The sequence below is a fragment of the Moschus berezovskii genome, chromosome 17 (assembly GCF_049115385.1).
Source record: "Moschus berezovskii isolate FMDL1 chromosome 17, NW_MosBer_1.0, whole genome shotgun sequence".
Taxonomy (NCBI): domain Eukaryota; kingdom Metazoa; phylum Chordata; class Mammalia; order Artiodactyla; family Moschidae; genus Moschus; species Moschus berezovskii.
In genome coordinates this window covers 10944268-10950540 of record NC_142476.1, presented here as the reverse complement: position 1 = coordinate 10950540, position 6273 = coordinate 10944268, and the positions used below count along the sequence as shown (strand labels likewise).

Sequence of the window (6273 nt, the reverse complement as noted above, 5' to 3'; positions counted from 1 at the left end):
CCACTGTTATCACTTTTTGATGTTTCAAATGTTTTTATTATTGTGACTCTGTCACCTAGTTACATCTTGAATATCTTCCAGAGCAGGACTTCTTAACCTAAACAATAGCTCAGTTGTACTAGTGTGGACTCAGTTTTCACAGAGAGAAAGCATCTGAAACCAGAGCTTTCAAGAAGTCCTGCTAGCTAAAATGATATATATGATTTTGGTAAAATGTAGCTTTCTAAAATCATCTAATTCTTCAGCTTTCCGTAAAGGCTATTTTCGTTTATTTCAACTGCAGTGGTTATTTTTGTTTGCTTGACCAAGTGTAAATATGTTACTTGACTAAATAGAAAAGGATAGATGTGAAACACTGGTGACTGTTGGTGGAGGAGGGGAATCAGGTGCATACCCAAGAGTCATTATAGAATGGAGAAACAACAAATTGCAAATCTATGCAAACAACTGGAAAACAAGAGTTATATCATCACGTGTAAGTGAATAAGAGAAATGTAAGGTGAAGTGATGCCAGATCATTCATCAGTTTTTGCCAAGCGAATATTACATCTTTGTTAGTGTGCCTCTTTGACATTTTCTTCTGGATTTTCTCCCTTTGTATAGTCAAATACATACTAATTACATGATGATACCACATAAGTTGAATTTTTAAGTTTTCATATGCAAATACAAATATCAGTCTGTTTTGCATATGTGTTTATACATATATTCTAAACTCAAATTACATATTTATGCTTTTAGACATTTATAGTCCAACTATATGTACACATACAGTCATAAAAATACATTTTTTCAAACTGATAAAATATATCAACATCAGTTCTTACAAGTGCAGCCGTATTTTGTGGCTTATTTTCACAACTAATCCTAAAAAGGGAAAATGAGTCACCAAGTTCACCTCTGGCCCTTTTCTTAACACTTTTTTTCTATATAGAAAAATCATGAAACTTGGAAAAAAAAACTAGGTATATAGTTCGAAATCTCTTTTAATTCCTTTTGCTTCAGCAAGTCAACTAGAAGATTGGAACCAAGAGGCTATGAAATCGAGGCCCCCAGCACAATGAAGTCAGTCTGCTATAAAAGGCGACACATGCCAGCTTCTCCCCAATGGCAGATGCCACACCCTAAAGCAGATAGAAGGCACTGCAGTCTGTAAGAGAAGCACAACACAAAGCCAGCAGGACTTGGTTTTGTCTCTTAAACCACAGAGAATGCTAAAATACCTTTTCAAAAGCGTCTTGCTGAAGGTAGTAGTGGGCTCTCAAACACACCTTCTTGAGAAAACAAAAAAAAGCCTCTTAACAGTTTGATTTAAAAATCCAGGACTTAAACAAAATCGTAGTTGTCAGGTCTGTTAGAAAGTCATGAAATAGGTTCACATTTCTCAAAAGCAAAGTCATGGGATAGTTTCACATTTCCCAAAAGCACGATTCGAGCCGCAGATTATAGTTTCTGTTGTGTCAGTTGCCCCGATTATCCTGTATGGAGATTCTACAGTAGTTTTCAAACGGAAAATAAAGTACTAGAAATGACCACATTCGTTTTTCCTAATGAACTCTTTATTTTTACACCTCTTGCCTAAATTTCAAACCACAATGACAACGGTAATAAGTTACTCTGGCCATGAAGGAGTCGAGGAGGTGAAGGCTCCAAAGCTGCAGAGTGGGCTTACCCTGCCTGCAGCCGACCTGCCACCCACCGAATGCCCCACACCCTCACGATTAGCCAGAGGATTACCCAGCACTTTGTTAAACATTACTTTTTGGTTACAAAAATGGGGTTGGGTTTGGTGGGTTTTCTTAACGTTGTGAAAAACTGATATTCCAATACGATTCCCTCTGAATAAGTTTGAGGGCACTGAATAAAAGGCTCTTCAAACCTGCCCACTTAGAGAGGACTGAGCCAGATGGTAGTTTAAGGATGCCACAGTTCTGTTCTCTCTGCCTGATCACAGCCCATCACACTGTTTGCTTTAAGATTAGTCCCCTTTACTGTTCTGGTTATTTATTAAATAACTGAAACTATCACGATTCACTACCCATCCTGTTTCTCAGTGTTCTTTACATAATTTGGAACCAATTTAGACTAAAGCCCTGTCAAAAGTTTTACAAATGAGAACTATTCAAGAATAAGGCTTTGGATACTTGCTTTCGTTTTAGATTTAGGAGAAATGCTATGAATGGAGCTAATGGGATTTCCCTACTTATCTTGGTCAGGGACTTTAAAAAAAGCACTAAACAATTGTCCTTTACACGTTTCAGATTTAGATGTTAGCTGTGAATGAGTAAATGCATGATACGGGATACAGCATTTGACTTGAAACAACTATGCAAATGTAATAGTGGCCCATAAGTTTAGGATGCAAAACAACTAGGATCTGAAAACAAAAATCTAGGCAAAAAATAATGTAAATAAATGTGGGGACTCTTGACTAACAAGAGCACCACTATATTTATGAAGAATATTATAGTGGGGATAATAAACTGGATGGGGAGAGGGATAAACTACACATTTTTTTTTTCAACAAACTTGTCTAGAATCTAGCTTGTGACATTCCCTGAGAATAAAAAGAAAACTACTAGCTTCCCTGAGTCCTCAACAGGGGAGATAAACTGTTAACCTAAAACATGCTTGTTGTTCAGTCGCTAAGTCGTGTGCCTCTCTGCCAGGCTCCTCTGTCCGCTTTCTCACAGAGTTTGGTCAAATTCATGTTCATTGAGTCCGTGATGCTATCTAACCATCTCCTAGGTGGTGCAGTGGTAAAGAATTCACCTGCCAGTGCAGGAGACATGGGTTCAATCCCTGGGTCAGGAAGATCCCCTGGAGAAGGAAATGGCAACCCACTCCAGTATTCTTACCTGGAGAATTCCGTGCACAGAGGAACCTAGCTAGCTACAGTCCCAAGGATCGCAAAGAGTCGAACACGACTGAGCATACACACACACACACACACACACGCATTAGACATACTTAGGGCTGTTGTGAAACGTCATGGAGGATCTGGCCAGAAAAGAAGCGAGTTCAGACTTTCCCACCTAACTGCATTCCCCGCAGCTCTGCCTTGTTGGCAGCCATCAGCTGGGCACCGCGCCCTAATCCTCCGTCTAGTTTGAACTGATGCCAGAACCCACCAATGCTGAAGCTAGACTTCCAGAACCCTAAATCAGGTTCACCAGAGAGTGAGTGAGTGTGAGTGTGTGTGTGTTAGTCACTCAGTCGTTTCCAACTCTCTGTGACCAGTCAGGCTCCTCTGTCCATGGAATTCTCCAGGCACGAATACAGGAGTGGTTTGCCCTTTCCCTCTCCAAGGTTCACCAGTGACTACTCCAATTCCTCTCCAAAGTCCCTGGAAACATAGTAACAGCAATGAAATAAATTACATTCATTTCTTTAATACATTTTGGAACGCTGTACTATGGATCTTATACTAGACTGTCCACATTTTGAATGTGTAATAATTTTTTTATTCCAGCCTAGTTTAGAAATGTTCTATAACTTTTAGACAAATGTGTGTTCAATGGCATTTCTTCAGTTTATTCCCAGGGCTGTCCTCGTTTTGCCATCGTCAGAATCACTTATTGAGCACCTGCTGCTGCTGCTGCTGCTAAGTCACTTCAGTCGTGTCCGACTCTGTGTGACCCCATAGATGAAAGCCCACCAGGCTCCCCCGTCCCTGGGATTCTCCAGGCAAGAACACTGGAGTGGGTTGCCATTTCCTTCTCCAATGTGTGAAAGTGAAAAGTGAAAGTGAAGTCGCTCTGTCGTGTCCGACCCTTAGCGACCCCACGGACTGCAGCCTACCAGGCTCCTCCATCCATGGGATTTTCTAGGCAAGAGTACTGGAGTGGCTTGCCATTGCCTTCTCCGAGCACCTGCTAGTGTATTTTAATATTCTCTCCAGTGATTACATCATGTCATATATTCATCTGTATGGCTTCTGTTGCTGATAACCTACTGCTGAAATAAAAGCACTTTATTGATAACATCACTCTAGTTCCCTGTAAGTAAATACTCAAAAAGTAAACATATTTGAGGTCATTTTGTATTAATCAAGAATACAAAGGAAATCATTTAGAGAGTTAATCTCAATTTTCTGGAAAGATTTTAGCAACTTATCTGAAGGCCTGAATCTTTGTCATTGGTGATTAATTGCTTCTTAGTACCTATAAATTTCTACAATAAAACTACTTATCAAGCACAATAAACTCCAAATAATAAATAACTCATGTGCATTAACATAAGGCATTTGTGATATTTATTTCACCCTCCTTACCTTCATTTTGTCCCTAATCCATTAAGAGAATCAGTTGGCACTCTGAAGGATAAATTACTGACAGTCATCTGTTCTCCTAAGGGCCAAAGGATTTGGTTATATGCTGTTCTTACACCAAATGACATAATTTCACTGGGCAATTTGTTTATCAGTGCATTCCTCTAGACATGCCCAAGTGGTTAGGCATAAATATTTTTTTCTCTCCCTAACTTAAAGGATATTTCCACATTGTAGCATGTTACTATAGGATTCAAAATTCAGCGGCCTCCCTGGCGTCTGTCTGACCCTCAGACGTCTCCTCCAAGGCTGTCCTTCTGTCTGCGGTGCTGGTGACCTGCTTTTCTCAGGGACCATGTGGGGTAAAGGTTTCCCTCCCAAAGGATAACCCACAGGAGCAGCTGGGCAGGCGGCTTCTTGATTCAACCCCATTCATTCGGCAGATAATTGCCGAGGCCTGCCTACTCCGCACCGGCCCTGTGCTCCACTCTGCGGCCACCACACTGAGATTTTTTTTTTTTAAAGGAACTTCCAGGACTGTCCACCAGCTCGCCACTAATCAAGTGACCCCACGCAAAAGTGTCTAGTTCCGCAGAGACAACGCGCTGGGAAGGAAAAGGCGCAGGGCTCTATGAGGGAAGTGAACGAAGGCGCTGACGCAGGCCAGGGCCCCAGGGAAGGCTTCCCGGGGGAAACGTGGCTGAAACCCGAACAGCGAGAAGAAATAACCTGGGCAGGAAAGGAAAGGGCGTCCCGGACGGCAGGAGGCGCGGGGCCGCCCCCGCGCTGGCCCGCAGCCCAGCCATACCCGCGCTTGTCCCGCGAGCGCCGCGCGACGGGACCGAGGCCCAGGGGCTGGTCGCGCGGCCCCGGGGCTGCTGGGAAGACAGGCGGGGCCGGGGCGAGTGGGCGTGGGCCGGGGGCGGGCCCTGGGCGTCCAGGCCCGCCTCCTTCAAGTGCGGAGACTCCCCGGGCGTAAGGACACTCAGGACTGATAAAATAGCATCCTAACGTGAGTCTGTTTTAATGGTCACACTTTAAAAACCATACTCAGCCTGGAAAATAGGAGCCGATCCAAGTGTGCTTTTCACAGAATTAACTCTGAAATTCACATAGTTTTCATTCATTCACAGAGCCCCACAGGCTGTGTGGTCTGTTGATGGATCGCAAGTCTAAAAACAAACTGCAGGGTCAGCACCTTTTCTTTCCCTCTAGTCACTGTATCTCTAGGACTAAAGGGATAACCGTAACTGGCGACCACGCCGAAGCCTAAATTTGAGAGCCTCTGTGCCTCCTCTCCCAGTTCTCTGTCTTGAGGGAGCATCCTCCATGTGAGAGACAAGAGACGGTGGAGGTGGAAGGAGGGAGGAGGGACCTTGGGGATGGAGGTAAGTGAAGTGATTCTGAAGAGTCCACAACTTAAGAATGTGTGGATTTTTCACCGACCAAGGGCTTCCAACCAAGGATGTGAGTGGGGTCTTCAGTTCAACCAGAGCCTTACTTGCCACCCATTGAGTCCTGCTTGAGGATGGGGGGGAGGGTCTAATTTGCACAGTCTCCTGCGTGCTTGCAGTGGCCCTCCATGGCAGAGAGGGCAAGGAGATAACATATTGATAGACTTTGGTAATCAATTAGATATAGGGGTAAGGAAATGGAAAAATCAAGTTCCCACCTCTCCGTTCTTTTACCATCTCCTCCCCACCCCACCCCTTCCTCGTCCAAACCAATGATGAAGCAGCTGGAAACTCCAGCTTTTATCCCTACTATCCTGTCCACTTCATCCTATCCATCTATCCTACCCCTCCAACCGCTCTGATAAGCCAACTCTGTCCATAATAGACTCTTAGGCCTAAAAACAGCTTAGAAGTTTTAAGAAGCTGTGAAAAACTCATCAGATCCATACACTGTAGATGTTTTATGATGTCAGAGCCCCTCTTTTACCTAGGAATTTGTAAAGTTGAGATGATCCATGGGAAACTCTTTGAAACAAATAAACCAAATGT

At 43.4% G+C, this 6273-nt stretch overlaps 1 long non-coding RNA gene across 1 annotated transcript; it reads right to left on the bottom strand.

The window, feature by feature from the left end:
• Positions 1 to 1537: 1537 nt before the first annotated feature.
• Positions 1538 to 5387, bottom strand: LOC148775062 (uncharacterized). The gene is made up of 2 exons (XR_016039527.1): positions 5000 to 5387; positions 1538 to 4349 (listed from the first exon to the last, which is right to left on the bottom strand). It is a non-coding gene; the product is annotated as an uncharacterized LOC148775062 (long non-coding RNA).
• Between the last annotated feature and the right edge of the window lie 886 nt (positions 5388 to 6273).